Below are 15,873 nucleotides of genomic sequence, written 5' to 3' on the forward strand. Positions count from 1 at the left end.
GTACGGTCGAAAAAAGACATATGTCCATCAAGTTCAACCAGGGAATTAAGGGGTAGGGGTGTGGCGCGATATTGGGGAAGGGATGAGATTTTATATTTCTTCATAAGCATTAATCTTATTTTGTCAATTAGGAACATTCAGCACCCACCCGCTATCAAGGCAGCTGCCTATCATGTCATGCCCTACCTGCACAGGTGTGCTGGCTACTCAAATGATCCAATTAAGGAGGCCATTTAGTCAGCAGCAGCAGAAGTCCTGTGCCTGGACGCTCCAACAGGGGCCAGACACAAGCAGAAGCAGAAGCAGCAGAAGCAGCAGCAGCACCACCTTTTGTTTTTTGGCTGCAGCAGCAGCAAGGCCCACAGGGCTGGCTAGCTGGCTAGCCAGCAAGCAGGTAGCAATGAAAGTAGGAATCTTTCTTTTTAACCCTGTAAGGGGGTGGTGCACTGTACCCGAAGATACTGCCATATCGGGTCAATGCATAGGGCGACGGAAGCAAGCTTCGAAATCGGCCCCCGTTCTCAAAAATCCATTTAATATATGGTCCCCAGATAGGGGACGTATCAGATATTGAACTGATAAGAACAGATACTACACTTGATCTTAGCCAAAAGGCCGAGAAGCGATAACCGTGAAAGGGGCGGGCCCAACAAGGTCCCCTTCATGGGCACTATCACTGCTTGCTGTCAGGGAGGCTGCCAGACAATTTTCCATGCACACTCTGGGCTGGGGGGCAGTCAACCACCAGTACACACAGCAGAACCTAAACCCATACCATTATTGCTAAGCAGCAAGACAGGGGCCCATTGCACTCCCACGGGGCCTTTTTAAATGCAATCCATAACCCGGATTTGCCAGGAACCCTTCTTACTCCTCCTACTTGCATGTGACACTGGGCTTAGGATCTGCATAGGAAACACACACACAAGCACACACCTACCTTTGTTGCCTGCAGATGCCTCCTTGGCTGTCCCCAAACGGTATCAAACCAACACCCACGGGAAGCTGTAAGCATAGAGGACATGCCTGCACCCCATTGGACTTACCTGTGTGGGTTAAATCCGGGTTATTTGACAACCTATGGCGGTGATGGTTCTGCTCAGGCAGAGCAGTGCTGATGCTCCTCATAAAGCTGTCGCTGCTGTGAAGGTTCTAGGTGACATCACAAATCCCTATGGTTACATACACAACAAAGCTGGGTTGTTGTTGTTTACACTCTGCAAGGCCTGTGGAAGTGAGTGACATCATAGCACTGTAGTTCTGAGGGTTCAAGATGGATGCAACAATCTCCTGTTGCTTCTATGAAGGCCGTAATAGACGACATCACCAAACAGCTCCATAGTCACATACACAGCAAAGGAGAGATGTTGTTTACACCTAGTGATGTCAGTGGTATTGAGTGACATCACAGCACAGTGCTAAGGCTCCTGGGCCTGGACACAGCAGCGGCTGCAATATCTCAACGGAGAATACGTTTATATCTATGTGTGTGTGTGCGCATATATATATATATATATATATATATATATATATATATATATATATTTCTCCGCCGAAATCACTTTTAAACCCATTTCCACCTTTTTTTCCCTTCTCTTCCTCTTACTTTTTTTTCACGTTTTTTTACGTTTTTCTCCTTTTCGCCTCTTTTCTGGGCGTATTATTCTTCTTTTTCTTCTTTTTTTTCGTCTAATGCATACCCCATCAGTGCAGCAATGCTTATTCAATACCGCCAGCAGATGGAGACACTGGGGGATAATTTTCTAAGGATTTATACTGATTTTTCCTGTCTGAATTTGTCGCACAGAAAGTTGCAGGCCAAATATGTGTGACATTTCTGCGACTTTAGCTTCTAGAGCATTTTTACAACATTATACATAGGTGCTGAATACATAAAAAGCGACTGTTCAGCGACAGACAAGTCGCATCGGCTGAAAGTAGGCCAGAATGTCAGTCCATGTTGGAGCAGGTTTAGATACAGTCTAAAGCATAGATCTCAAAGTCTGTGCACAGAATTTAGCAAGGGCCTCGCACCTTCTGATGCATCAGGTAGGTGCACAATAGCATAGCCTAACCCTCTGTACTTTGGTCTATATTGATGCGGGACATAGACAGCCAGCTGATGACCAATCCATTAGTGCAATGGATGGCTGGAAGCATTTGTCTTTGCCTTTGCAATACCACAGAAGCAATGCATGGTCAATGTACAGCAATGACTCACCTGTGTGAACAGCCAGGAGACCCCCCCCCCCCATGTTATGTTACATAGTTACATAGTTAGTACGGTCGAAAAAAGACATATGTCCATCAAGTTCAACCAGGGAATTAAGGGGTAGGGGTGTGGCGCGATATTGGGGAAGGGATGAGATTTTATATTTCTTCATAAGCATTAATCTTATTTTGTCAATTAGGAACATTCAGCACCCACCCGCTATCAAGGCAGCTGCCTATCATGTCATGCCCTACCTGCACAGGTGTGCTGGCTACTCAAATGATCCAATTAAGGAGGCCATTTAGTCAGCAGCAGCAGAAGTCCTGTGCCTGGACGCTCCAACAGGGGCCAGACACAAGCAGAAGCAGAAGCAGCAGAAGCAGCAGCAGCACCACCTTTTGTTTTTTGGCTGCAGCAGCAGCAAGGCCCACAGGGCTGGCTAGCTGGCTAGCCAGCAAGCAGGTAGCAATGAAAGTAGGAATCTTTCTTTTTAACCCTGTAAGGGGGTGGTGCACTGTACCCGAAGATACTGCCATATCGGGTCAATGCATAGGGCGACGGAAGCAAGCTTCGAAATCGGCCCCCGTTCTCAAAAATCCATTTAATATATGGTCCCCAGATAGGGGACGTATCAGATATTGAACTGATAAGAACAGATACTACACTTGATCTTAGCCAAAAGGCCGAGAAGCGATAACCGTGAAAGGGGCGGGCCCAACAAGGTCCCCTTCATGGGCACTATCACTGCTTGCTGTCAGGGAGGCTGCCAGACAATTTTCCATGCACACTCTGGGCTGGGGGGCAGTCAACCACCAGTACACACAGCAGAACCTAAACCCATACCATTATTGCTAAGCAGCAAGACAGGGGCCCATTGCACTCCCACGGGGCCTTTTTAAATGCAATCCATAACCCGGATTTGCCAGGAACCCTTCTTACTCCTCCTACTTGCATGTGACACTGGGCTTAGGATCTGCATAGGAAACACACACACAAGCACACACCTACCTTTGTTGCCTGCAGATGCCTCCTTGGCTGTCCCCAAACGGTATCAAACCAACACCCACGGGAAGCTGTAAGCATAGAGGACATGCCTGCACCCCATTGGACTTACCTGTGTGGGTTAAATCCGGGTTATTTGACAACCTATGGCGGTGATGGTTCTGCTCAGGCAGAGCAGTGCTGATGCTCCTCATAAAGCTGTCGCTGCTGTGAAGGTTCTAGGTGACATCACAAATCCCTATGGTTACATACACAACAAAGCTGGGTTGTTGTTGTTTACACTCTGCAAGGCCTGTGGAAGTGAGTGACATCATAGCACTGTAGTTCTGAGGGTTCAAGATGGATGCAACAATCTCCTGTTGCTTCTATGAAGGCCGTAATAGACGACATCACCAAACAGCTCCATAGTCACATACACAGCAAAGGAGAGATGTTGTTTACACCTAGTGATGTCAGTGGTATTGAGTGACATCACAGCACAGTGCTAAGGCTCCTGGGCCTGGACACAGCAGCGGCTGCAATATCTCAACGGAGAATACGTTTATATCTATGTGTGTGTGTGCGCATATATATATATATATATATATATATATATATATATATATATATTTCTCCGCCGAAATCACTTTTAAACCCATTTCCACCTTTTTTTCCCTTCTCTTCCTCTTACTTTTTTTTCACGTTTTTTTACGTTTTTCTCCTTTTCGCCTCTTTTCTGGGCGTATTATTCTTCTTTTTCTTCTTTTTTTTCGTCTAATGCATACCCCATCAGTGCAGCAATGCTTATTCAATACCGCCAGCAGATGGAGACACTGGGGGATAATTTTCTAAGGATTTATACTGATTTTTCCTGTCTGAATTTGTCGCACAGAAAGTTGCAGGCCAAATATGTGTGACATTTCTGCGACTTTAGCTTCTAGAGCATTTTTACAACATTATACATAGGTGCTGAATACATAAAAAGCGACTGTTCAGCGACAGACAAGTCGCATCGGCTGAAAGTAGGCCAGAATGTCAGTCCATGTTGGAGCAGGTTTAGATACAGTCTAAAGCATAGATCTCAAAGTCTGTGCACAGAATTTAGCAAGGGCCTCGCACCTTCTGATGCATCAGGTAGGTGCACAATAGCATAGCCTAACCCTCTGTACTTTGGTCTATATTGATGCGGGACATAGACAGCCAGCTGATGACCAATCCATTAGTGCAATGGATGGCTGGAAGCATTTGTCTTTGCCTTTGCAATACCACAGAAGCAATGCATGGTCAATGTACAGCAATGACACACCTGTGTGAACAGCCAGGAGACCCCCCCATGTTATGTTACATAGTTACATAGTTAGTACGGTCGAAAAAAGACATATGTCCATCAAGTTCAACCAGGGAATTAAGGGGTAGGGGTGTGGCGCGATATTGGGGAAGGGATGAGATTTTATATTTCTTCATAAGCATTAATCTTATTTTGTCAATTAGGAACATTCAGCACCCACCCGCTATCAAGGCAGCTGCCTATCATGTCATGCCCTACCTGCACAGGTGTGCTGGCTACTCAAATGATCCAATTAAGGAGGCCATTTAGTCAGCAGCAGCAGAAGTCCTGTGCCTGGACGCTCCAACAGGGGCCAGACACAAGCAGAAGCAGAAGCAGCAGAAGCAGCAGCAGCACCACCTTTTGTTTTTTGGCTGCAGCAGCAGCAAGGCCCACAGGGCTGGCTAGCTGGCTAGCCAGCAAGCAGGTAGCAATGAAAGTAGGAATCTTTCTTTTTAACCCTGTAAGGGGGTGGTGCACTGTACCCGAAGATACTGCCATATCGGGTCAATGCATAGGGCGACGGAAGCAAGCTTCGAAATCGGCCCCCGTTCTCAAAAATCCATTTAATATATGGTCCCCAGATAGGGGACGTATCAGATATTGAACTGATAAGAACAGATACTACACTTGATCTTAGCCAAAAGGCCGAGAAGCGATAACCGTGAAAGGGGCGGGCCCAACAAGGTCCCCTTCATGGGCACTATCACTGCTTGCTGTCAGGGAGGCTGCCAGACAATTTTCCATGCACACTCTGGGCTGGGGGGCAGTCAACCACCAGTACACACAGCAGAACCTAAACCCATACCATTATTGCTAAGCAGCAAGACAGGGGCCCATTGCACTCCCACGGGGCCTTTTTAAATGCAATCCATAACCCGGATTTGCCAGGAACCCTTCTTACTCCTCCTACTTGCATGTGACACTGGGCTTAGGATCTGCATAGGAAACACACACACAAGCACACACCTACCTTTGTTGCCTGCAGATGCCTCCTTGGCTGTCCCCAAACGGTATCAAACCAACACCCACGGGAAGCTGTAAGCATAGAGGACATGCCTGCACCCCATTGGACTTACCTGTGTGGGTTAAATCCGGGTTATTTGACAACCTATGGCGGTGATGGTTCTGCTCAGGCAGAGCAGTGCTGATGCTCCTCATAAAGCTGTCGCTGCTGTGAAGGTTCTAGGTGACATCACAAATCCCTATGGTTACATACACAACAAAGCTGGGTTGTTGTTGTTTACACTCTGCAAGGCCTGTGGAAGTGAGTGACATCATAGCACTGTAGTTCTGAGGGTTCAAGATGGATGCAACAATCTCCTGTTGCTTCTATGAAGGCCGTAATAGACGACATCACCAAACAGCTCCATAGTCACATACACAGCAAAGGAGAGATGTTGTTTACACCTAGTGATGTCAGTGGTATTGAGTGACATCACAGCACAGTGCTAAGGCTCCTGGGCCTGGACACAGCAGCGGCTGCAATATCTCAACGGAGAATACGTTTATATCTATGTGTGTGTGTGCGCATATATATATATATATATATATATATATATATATATATATATATATTTCTCCGCCGAAATCACTTTTAAACCCATTTCCACCTTTTTTTCCCTTCTCTTCCTCTTACTTTTTTTTCACGTTTTTTTACGTTTTTCTCCTTTTCGCCTCTTTTCTGGGCGTATTATTCTTCTTTTTCTTCTTTTTTTTCGTCTAATGCATACCCCATCAGTGCAGCAATGCTTATTCAATACCGCCAGCAGATGGAGACACTGGGGGATAATTTTCTAAGGATTTATACTGATTTTTCCTGTCTGAATTTGTCGCACAGAAAGTTGCAGGCCAAATATGTGTGACATTTCTGCGACTTTAGCTTCTAGAGCATTTTTACAACATTATACATAGGTGCTGAATACATAAAAAGCGACTGTTCAGCGACAGACAAGTCGCATCGGCTGAAAGTAGGCCAGAATGTCAGTCCATGTTGGAGCAGGTTTAGATACAGTCTAAAGCATAGATCTCAAAGTCTGTGCACAGAATTTAGCAAGGGCCTCGCACCTTCTGATGCATCAGGTAGGTGCACAATAGCATAGCCTAACCCTCTGTACTTTGGTCTATATTGATGCGGGACATAGACAGCCAGCTGATGACCAATCCATTAGTGCAATGGATGGCTGGAAGCATTTGTCTTTGCCTTTGCAATACCACAGAAGCAATGCATGGTCAATGTACAGCAATGACACACCTGTGTGAACAGCCAGGAGACCCCCCCCCCATGTTATGTTACATAGTTACATAGTTAGTACGGTCGAAAAAAGACATATGTCCATCAAGTTCAACCAGGGAATTAAGGGGTAGGGGTGTGGCGCGATATTGGGGAAGGGATGAGATTTTATATTTCTTCATAAGCATTAATCTTATTTTGTCAATTAGGAACATTCAGCACCCACCCGCTATCAAGGCAGCTGCCTATCATGTCATGCCCTACCTGCACAGGTGTGCTGGCTACTCAAATGATCCAATTAAGGAGGCCATTTAGTCAGCAGCAGCAGAAGTCCTGTGCCTGGACGCTCCAACAGGGGCCAGACACAAGCAGAAGCAGAAGCAGCAGAAGCAGCAGCAGCACCACCTTTTGTTTTTTGGCTGCAGCAGCAGCAAGGCCCACAGGGCTGGCTAGCTGGCTAGCCAGCAAGCAGGTAGCAATGAAAGTAGGAATCTTTCTTTTTAACCCTGTAAGGGGGTGGTGCACTGTACCCGAAGATACTGCCATATCGGGTCAATGCATAGGGCGACGGAAGCAAGCTTCGAAATCGGCCCCCGTTCTCAAAAATCCATTTAATATATGGTCCCCAGATAGGGGACGTATCAGATATTAAACTGATAAGAACAGATACTACACTTGATCTTAGCCAAAAGGCCGAGAAGCGATAACCGTGAAAGGGGCGGGCCCAACAAGGTCCCCTTCATGGGCACTATCACTGCTTGCTGTCAGGGAGGCTGCCAGACAATTTTCCATGCACACTCTGGGCTGGGGGGCAGTCAACCACCAGTACACACAGCAGAACCTAAACCCATACCATTATTGCTAAGCAGCAAGACAGGGGCCCATTGCACTCCCACGGGGCCTTTTTAAATGCAATCCATAACCCGGATTTGCCAGGAACCCTTCTTACTCCTCCTACTTGCATGTGACACTGGGCTTAGGATCTGCATAGGAAACACACACACAAGCACACACCTACCTTTGTTGCCTGCAGATGCCTCCTTGGCTGTCCCCAAACGGTATCAAACCAACACCCACGGGAAGCTGTAAGCATAGAGGACATGCCTGCACCCCATTGGACTTACCTGTGTGGGTTAAATCCGGGTTATTTGACAACCTATGGCGGTGATGGTTCTGCTCAGGCAGAGCAGTGCTGATGCTCCTCATAAAGCTGTCGCTGCTGTGAAGGTTCTAGGTGACATCACAAATCCCTATGGTTACATACACAACAAAGCTGGGTTGTTGTTGTTTACACTCTGCAAGGCCTGTGGAAGTGAGTGACATCATAGCACTGTAGTTCTGAGGGTTCAAGATGGATGCAACAATCTCCTGTTGCTTCTATGAAGGCCGTAATAGACGACATCACCAAACAGCTCCATAGTCACATACACAGCAAAGGAGAGATGTTGTTTACACCTAGTGATGTCAGTGGTATTGAGTGACATCACAGCACAGTGCTAAGGCTCCTGGGCCTGGACACAGCAGCGGCTGCAATATCTCAACGGAGAATACGTTTATATCTATGTGTGTGTGTGCGCATATATATATATATATATATATATATATATATATATATATATATATATTTCTCCGCCGAAATCACTTTTAAACCCATTTCCACCTTTTTTTCCCTTCTCTTCCTCTTACTTTTTTTTCACGTTTTTTTACGTTTTTCTCCTTTTCGCCTCTTTTCTGGGCGTATTATTCTTCTTTTTCTTCTTTTTTTTTCGTCTAATGCATACCCCATCAGTGCAGCAATGCTTATTCAATACCGCCAGCAGATGGAGACACTGGGGGATAATTTTCTAAGGATTTATACTGATTTTTCCTGTCTGAATTTGTCGCACAGAAAGTTGCAGGCCAAATATGTGTGACATTTCTGCGACTTTAGCTTCTAGAGCATTTTTACAACATTATACATAGGTGCTGAATACATAAAAAGCGACTGTTCAGCGACAGACAAGTCGCATCGGCTGAAAGTAGGCCAGAATGTCAGTCCATGTTGGAGCAGGTTTAGATACAGTCTAAAGCATAGATCTCAAAGTCTGTGCACAGAATTTAGCAAGGGCCTCGCACCTTCTGATGCATCAGGTAGGTGCACAATAGCATAGCCTAACCCTCTGTACTTTGGTCTATATTGATGCGGGACATAGACAGCCAGCTGATGACCAATCCATTAGTGCAATGGATGGCTGGAAGCATTTGTCTTTGCCTTTGCAATACCACAGAAGCAATGCATGGTCAATGTACAGCAATGACACACCTGTGTGAACAGCCAGGAGACCCCCCCCCCCATGTTATGTTACATAGTTACATAGTTAGTACGGTCGAAAAAAGACATATGTCCATCAAGTTCAACCAGGGAATTAAGGGGTAGGGGTGTGGCGCGATATTGGGGAAGGGATGAGATTTTATATTTCTTCATAAGCATTAATCTTATTTTGTCAATTAGGAACATTCAGCACCCACCCGCTATCAAGGCAGCTGCCTATCATGTCATGCCCTACCTGCACAGGTGTGCTGGCTACTCAAATGATCCAATTAAGGAGGCCATTTAGTCAGCAGCAGCAGAAGTCCTGTGCCTGGACGCTCCAACAGGGGCCAGACACAAGCAGAAGCAGAAGCAGCAGAAACAGCAGCAGCACCACCTTTTGTTTTTTGGCTGCAGCAGCAGCAAGGCCCACAGGGCTGGCTAGCTGGCTAGCCAGCAAGCAGGTAGCAATGAAAGTAGGAATCTTTCTTTTTAACCCTGTAAGGGGGTGGTGCACTGTACCCGAAGATACTGCCATATCGGGTCAATGCATAGGGCGACGGAAGCAAGCTTCGAAATCGGCCCCCGTTCTCAAAAATCCATTTAATATATGGTCCCCAGATAGGGGACGTATCAGATATTAAACTGATAAGAACAGATACTACACTTGATCTTAGCCAAAAGGCCGAGAAGCGATAACCGTGAAAGGGGCGGGCCCAACAAGGTCCCCTTCATGGGCACTATCACTGCTTGCTGTCAGGGAGGCTGCCAGACAATTTTCCATGCACACTCTGGGCTGGGGGGCAGTCAACCACCAGTACACACAGCAGAACCTAAACCCATACCATTATTGCTAAGCAGCAAGACAGGGGCCCATTGCACTCCCACGGGGCCTTTTTAAATGCAATCCATAACCCGGATTTGCCAGGAACCCTTCTTACTCCTCCTACTTGCATGTGACACTGGGCTTAGGATCTGCATAGGAAACACACACACAAGCACACACCTACCTTTGTTGCCTGCAGATGCCTCCTTGGCTGTCCCCAAACGGTATCAAACCAACACCCACGGGAAGCTGTAAGCATAGAGGACATGCCTGCACCCCATTGGACTTACCTGTGTGGGTTAAATCCGGGTTATTTGACAACCTATGGCGGTGATGGTTCTGCTCAGGCAGAGCAGTGCTGATGCTCCTCATAAAGCTGTCGCTGCTGTGAAGGTTCTAGGTGACATCACAAATCCCTATGGTTACATACACAACAAAGCTGGGTTGTTGTTGTTTACACTCTGCAAGGCCTGTGGAAGTGAGTGACATCATAGCACTGTAGTTCTGAGGGTTCAAGATGGATGCAACAATCTCCTGTTGCTTCTATGAAGGCCGTAATAGACGACATCACCAAACAGCTCCATAGTCACATACACAGCAAAGGAGAGATGTTGTTTACACCTAGTGATGTCAGTGGTATTGAGTGACATCACAGCACAGTGCTAAGGCTCCTGGGCCTGGACACAGCAGCGGCTGCAATATCTCAACGGAGAATACGTTTATATCTATGTGTGTGTGTGCGCATATATATATATATATATATATATATATATATATATATTTCTCCGCCGAAATCACTTTTAAACCCATTTCCACCTTTTTTTCCCTTCTCTTCCTCTTACTTTTTTTTCACGTTTTTTTACGTTTTTCTCCTTTTCGCCTCTTTTCTGGGCGTATTATTCTTCTTTTTCTTCTTTTTTTTCGTCTAATGCATACCCCATCAGTGCAGCAATGCTTATTCAATACCGCCAGCAGATGGAGACACTGGGGGATAATTTTCTAAGGATTTATACTGATTTTTCCTGTCTGAATTTGTCGCACAGAAAGTTGCAGGCCAAATATGTGTGACATTTCTGCGACTTTAGCTTCTAGAGCATTTTTACAACATTATACATAGGTGCTGAATACATAAAAAGCGACTGTTCAGCGACAGACAAGTCGCATCGGCTGAAAGTAGGCCAGAATGTCAGTCCATGTTGGAGCAGGTTTAGATACAGTCTAAAGCATAGATCTCAAAGTCTGTGCACAGAATTTAGCAAGGGCCTCGCACCTTCTGATGCATCAGGTAGGTGCACAATAGCATAGCCTAACCCTCTGTACTTTGGTCTATATTGATGCGGGACATAGACAGCCAGCTGATGACCAATCCATTAGTGCAATGGATGGCTGGAAGCATTTGTCTTTGCCTTTGCAATACCACAGAAGCAATGCATGGTCAATGTACAGCAATGACACACCTGTGTGAACAGCCAGGAGACCCCCCCCCCCCCATGTTATGTTACATAGTTACATAGTTAGTACGGTCGAAAAAAGACATATGTCCATCAAGTTCAACCAGGGAATTAAGGGGTAGGGGTGTGGCGCGATATTGGGGAAGGGATGAGATTTTATATTTCTTCATAAGCATTAATCTTATTTTGTCAATTAGGAACATTCAGCACCCACCCGCTATCAAGGCAGCTGCCTATCATGTCATGCCCTACCTGCACAGGTGTGCTGGCTACTCAAATGATCCAATTAAGGAGGCCATTTAGTCAGCAGCAGCAGAAGTCCTGTGCCTGGACGCTCCAACAGGGGCCAGACACAAGCAGAAGCAGAAGCAGCAGAAGCAGCAGCAGCACCACCTTTTGTTTTTTGGCTGCAGCAGCAGCAAGGCCCACAGGGCTGGCTAGCTGGCTAGCCAGCAAGCAGGTAGCAATGAAAGTAGGAATCTTTCTTTTTAACCCTGTAAGGGGGTGGTGCACTGTACCCGAAGATACTGCCATATCGGGTCAATGCATAGGGCGACGGAAGCAAGCTTCGAAATCGGCCCCCGTTCTCAAAAATCCATTTAATATATGGTCCCCAGATAGGGGACGTATCAGATATTAAACTGATAAGAACAGATACTACACTTGATCTTAGCCAAAAGGCCGAGAAGCGATAACCGTGAAAGGGGCGGGCCCAACAAGGTCCCCTTCATGGGCACTATCACTGCTTGCTGTCAGGGAGGCTGCCAGACAATTTTCCATGCACACTCTGGGCTGGGGGGCAGTCAACCACCAGTACACACAGCAGAACCTAAACCCATACCATTATTGCTAAGCAGCAAGACAGGGGCCCATTGCACTCCCACGGGGCCTTTTTAAATGCAATCCATAACCCGGATTTGCCAGGAACCCTTCTTACTCCTCCTACTTGCATGTGACACTGGGCTTAGGATCTGCATAGGAAACACACACACAAGCACACACCTACCTTTGTTGCCTGCAGATGCCTCCTTGGCTGTCCCCAAACGGTATCAAACCAACACCCACGGGAAGCTGTAAGCATAGAGGACATGCCTGCACCCCATTGGACTTACCTGTGTGGGTTAAATCCGGGTTATTTGACAACCTATGGCGGTGATGGTTCTGCTCAGGCAGAGCAGTGCTGATGCTCCTCATAAAGCTGTCGCTGCTGTGAAGGTTCTAGGTGACATCACAAATCCCTATGGTTACAAACACAACAAAGCTGGGTTGTTGTTGTTTACACTCTGCAAGGCCTGTGGAAGTGAGTGACATCATAGCACTGTAGTTCTGAGGGTTCAAGATGGATGCAACAATCTCCTGTTGCTTCTATGAAGGCCGTAATAGACGACATCACCAAACAGCTCCATAGTCACATACACAGCAAAGGAGAGATGTTGTTTACACCTAGTGATGTCAGTGGTATTGAGTGACATCACAGCACAGTGCTAAGGCTCCTGGGCCTGGACACAGCAGCGGTTGCAATATCTCAACGGAGAATACGTTTATATCTATGTGTGTGTGTGCGCATATATATATATATATATATATATATATGTATATATATATATATTTCTCCGCCGAAATCACTTTTAAACCCATTTCCACCTTTTTTTCCCTTCTCTTCCTCTTACTTTTTTTTCACGTTTTTTTACGTTTTTCTCCTTTTCGCCTCTTTTCTGGGCGTATTATTCTTCTTTTTCTTCTTTTTTTTCGTCTAATGCATACCCCATCAGTGCAGCAATGCTTATTCAATACCGCCAGCAGATGGAGACACTGGGGGATAATTTTCTAAGGATTTATACTGATTTTTCCTGTCTGAATTTGTCGCACAGAAAGTTGCAGGCCAAATATGTGTGACATTTCTGCGACTTTAGCTTCTAGAGCATTTTTACAACATTATACATAGGTGCTGAATACATAAAAAGCGACTGTTCAGCGACAGACAAGTCGCATCGGCTGAAAGTAGGCCAGAATGTCAGTCCATGTTGGAGCAGGTTTAGATACAGTCTAAAGCATAGATCTCAAAGTCTGTGCACAGAATTTAGCAAGGGCCTCGCACCTTCTGATGCATCAGGTAGGTGCACAATAGCATAGCCTAACCCTCTGTACTTTGGTCTATATTGATGCGGGACATAGACAGCCAGCTGATGACCAATCCATTAGTGCAATGGATGGCTGGAAGCATTTGTCTTTGCCTTTGCAATACCACAGAAGCAATGCATGGTCAATGTACAGCAATGACACACCTGTGTGAACAGCCAGGAGACCCCCCCCCCCCATGTTATGTTACATAGTTACATAGTTAGTACGGTCGAAAAAAGACATATGTCCATCAAGTTCAACCAGGGAATTAAGGGGTAGGGGTGTGGCGCGATATTGGGGAAGGGATGAGATTTTATATTTCTTCATAAGCATTAATCTTATTTTGTCAATTAGGAACATTCAGCACCCACCCGCTATCAAGGCAGCTGCCTATCATGTCATGCCCTACCTGCACAGGTGTGCTGGCTACTCAAATGATCCAATTAAGGAGGCCATTTAGTCAGCAGCAGCAGAAGTCCTGTGCCTGGACGCTCCAACAGGGGCCAGACACAAGCAGAAGCAGAAGCAGCAGAAGCAGCAGCAGCACCACCTTTTGTTTTTTGGCTGCAGCAGCAGCAAGGCCCACAGGGCTGGCTAGCTGGCTAGCCAGCAAGCAGGTAGCAATGAAAGTAGGAATCTTTCTTTTTAACCCTGTAAGGGGGTGGTGCACTGTACCCGAAGATACTGCCATATCGGGTCAATGCATAGGGCGACGGAAGCAAGCTTCGAAATCGGCCCCCGTTCTCAAAAATCCATTTAATATATGGTCCCCAGATAGGGGACGTATCAGATATTAAACTGATAAGAACAGATTTTTTTTTTTTTTTTTTTTTTTTTTTTTTTTATCTAAAGCCGAGGAACGTGCTTTCGATTCACCCAAAGTGCAAGAAAAAGTGCAAACGTGTTACACTAAAAAAAAAAACGTGCACAAAGGATGCGGTCTATCGCAAGCCCTTCTCCGATAGGAGAGAGGCCCCCCAACAAACCTTACCCTTCGCCTCCGGACCAAAAGGTACCTGCGAGGTTCCAGGTTCGATGTCCCTTTTCGCCGAAGCTACTAGGGGACCACAAATGCTCCCGGCATCCCCCTTGGCGTTAGCCAAGGTATCTGCCCGCAGAGCCGATTACGGTAGGTACCCTGCCAAAGCAGGAGTACCCGGGGTGTTTGCAGGGAGGTGCGGAACCTAATGGCCACACACACCTCCCCTAGACCGCCAGGAGGGACACCCAGAAGGGCTACCGCATCCTGACAAATCCTGTGAACACACAACACGCAAAAAGTGACACAGTGAGACAAAAAAAGAAATAAATAAGTGAATGTGTGCAGATATACTGCCCGGACATCCGGCCGGATCTATAAAAATTTCTCTGATCCTAGCCAAAAGGCCGGGAATCAAGAGGTGAGTGCCACAAGGTGAAGAGATTATGGTGCCCGTGCTTCAACTCAGTGAGTCTATTCTCCCAGTGAGTTTCGGCACCTCGGGGTCACCACTCCCCGAGGCACAAAAGTACCTCGGCTCTAGACCCTCTCAGCCTCATGGCGAGACCCGGAGGGAACAGGTCACATCGGGGCAGCCGTCGAGCTGATTCCTCAGAACCAGCCCCGGAAAGCCCTGGTACACCTGCATCCTCCATGCAGCACCCATCCCCACCAGCATGAAAACTGATAAGAACAGATACTACACTTGATCTTAGCCAAAAGGCCGAGAAGCGATAACCGTGAAAGGGGCGGGCCCAACAAGGTCCCCTTCATGGGCACTATCACTGCTTGCTGTCAGGGAGGCTGCCAGACAATTTTCCATGCACACTCTGGGCTGGGGGGCAGTCAACCACCAGTACACACAGCAGAACCTAAACCCATACCATTATTGCTAAGCAGCAAGACAGGGGCCCATTGCACTCCCACGGGGCCTTTTTAAATGCAATCCATAACCCGGATTTGCCAGGAACCCTTCTTACTCCTCCTACTTGCATGTGACACTGGGCTTAGGATCTGCATAGGAAACACACACACAAGCACACACCTACCTTTGTTGCCTGCAGATGCCTCCTTGGCTGTCCCCAAACGGTATCAAACCAACACCCACGGGAAGCTGTAAGCATAGAGGACATGCCTGCACCCCATTGGACTTACCTGTGTGGGTTAAATCCGGGTTATTTGACAACCTATGGCGGTGATGGTTCTGCTCAGGCAGAGCAGTGCTGATGCTCCTCATAAAGCTGTCGCTGCTGTGAAGGTTCTAGGTGACATCACAAATCCCTATGGTTACATACACAACAAAGCTGGGTTGTTGTTGTTTACACTCTGCAAGGCCTGTGGAAGTGAGTGACATCATAGCACTGTAGTTCTGAGGGTTCAAGATGGATGCAACAATCTCCTGTTGCTTCTATGAAGGCCATAATAGACGACATCACCAAACAGCTCCATAGTC

The 15,873-nt window shown here is 46.7% G+C and overlaps 7 non-coding genes and 1 pseudogene across 7 annotated transcripts; all 8 read right to left on the reverse strand.

The window, feature by feature from the left end:
- Nucleotides 1–436: 436 nt before the first annotated feature.
- LOC130335988 (U2 spliceosomal RNA) lies at nucleotides 437–627 on the reverse strand. Its single transcript, XR_008877499.1, has one exon. It is a non-coding gene; the product is annotated as a U2 spliceosomal RNA (small nuclear RNA).
- A 2,089-nt stretch (nucleotides 628–2,716) lies between these two features.
- Nucleotides 2,717–2,907, reverse strand: LOC130335989 (U2 spliceosomal RNA). Its single transcript, XR_008877500.1, has one exon. It is a non-coding gene; the product is annotated as a U2 spliceosomal RNA (small nuclear RNA).
- Nucleotides 2,908–4,989: 2,082 nt separating this feature from the next.
- Nucleotides 4,990–5,180, reverse strand: LOC130335990 (U2 spliceosomal RNA). The gene has a single exon (XR_008877501.1). It is a non-coding gene; the product is annotated as a U2 spliceosomal RNA (small nuclear RNA).
- Nucleotides 5,181–7,267: 2,087 nt separating this feature from the next.
- Nucleotides 7,268–7,458, reverse strand: LOC130336018 (U2 spliceosomal RNA). Its single transcript, XR_008877520.1, has one exon. It is a non-coding gene; the product is annotated as a U2 spliceosomal RNA (small nuclear RNA).
- Nucleotides 7,459–9,549: 2,091 nt separating this feature from the next.
- On the reverse strand, nucleotides 9,550–9,740 carry LOC130336019 (U2 spliceosomal RNA). The gene has a single exon (XR_008877521.1). It is a non-coding gene; the product is annotated as a U2 spliceosomal RNA (small nuclear RNA).
- Nucleotides 9,741–11,822: 2,082 nt separating this feature from the next.
- LOC130336020 (U2 spliceosomal RNA) lies at nucleotides 11,823–12,013 on the reverse strand. Its single transcript, XR_008877522.1, has one exon. It is a non-coding gene; the product is annotated as a U2 spliceosomal RNA (small nuclear RNA).
- A 2,087-nt stretch (nucleotides 12,014–14,100) lies between these two features.
- LOC130335997 (U2 spliceosomal RNA) lies at nucleotides 14,101–14,298 on the reverse strand. The gene has a single exon (XR_008877506.1). It is a non-coding gene; the product is annotated as a U2 spliceosomal RNA (small nuclear RNA).
- A 698-nt stretch (nucleotides 14,299–14,996) lies between these two features.
- LOC130336000 (U2 spliceosomal RNA) lies at nucleotides 14,997–15,156 on the reverse strand (annotated as a pseudogene).
- Nucleotides 15,157–15,873: the final 717 nt, after the last annotated feature.

Source organism: Hyla sarda, unplaced genomic scaffold (genome assembly GCF_029499605.1).
Source record: "Hyla sarda isolate aHylSar1 unplaced genomic scaffold, aHylSar1.hap1 scaffold_465, whole genome shotgun sequence".
Lineage (NCBI taxonomy): Eukaryota > Metazoa > Chordata > Amphibia > Anura > Hylidae > Hyla > Hyla sarda.